This window comes from Camelina sativa, unplaced genomic scaffold, assembly GCF_000633955.1.
Source record: "Camelina sativa cultivar DH55 unplaced genomic scaffold, Cs unpScaffold10320, whole genome shotgun sequence".
Lineage (NCBI taxonomy): Eukaryota > Viridiplantae > Streptophyta > Magnoliopsida > Brassicales > Brassicaceae > Camelina > Camelina sativa.
In genome coordinates this window covers 1-390 of record NW_010931371.1, presented here as the reverse complement: position 1 = coordinate 390, position 390 = coordinate 1, and the positions used below count along the sequence as shown (strand labels likewise).

The 390-nt window shown below is 35.6% G+C and overlaps 1 long non-coding RNA gene across 1 annotated transcript; it reads right to left on the bottom strand.

Annotated features, from left to right (window-relative positions):
• LOC104775218 lies at positions 1 to 390 on the bottom strand. The gene is made up of 3 exons (XR_765769.1): positions 358 to 390; positions 109 to 226; positions 1 to 21 (listed from the first exon to the last, which is right to left on the bottom strand). It is a non-coding gene; the product is annotated as an uncharacterized LOC104775218 (long non-coding RNA).

Sequence of the window (390 nt, the reverse complement as noted above, 5' to 3'; positions counted from 1 at the left end):
CTTTGATATCTTTTTCAAGGCCTGTTAGAGATTAACGCAAACAAGCATCTAAACTTCTCTTTCACCGAAAATTATAAGGAGTTTCTAGAGTAACAGAGACAAACTAACCTGGCTATATAGAGATCCAGATAGTCTTCCAAGTAGGATTTCAAGCATGCAATAGTAATAAGGACCATCCTCAACTAAAAACGTTCCTGATGTTGCCGATGAACTTAGGCCTTCATTTCTACAGCATCAGAAAATCTTAACATAATTAATAATAGATGAGAGGGAAATCAAATGTTATATAACAAAGAAGAAGAGACCACAATTATGAAGCAGGCTTGTAATAAACCCTGACTGCAATACATTACTCACATAACACTGCTGGGTTCCAAATGCTGTAACAAA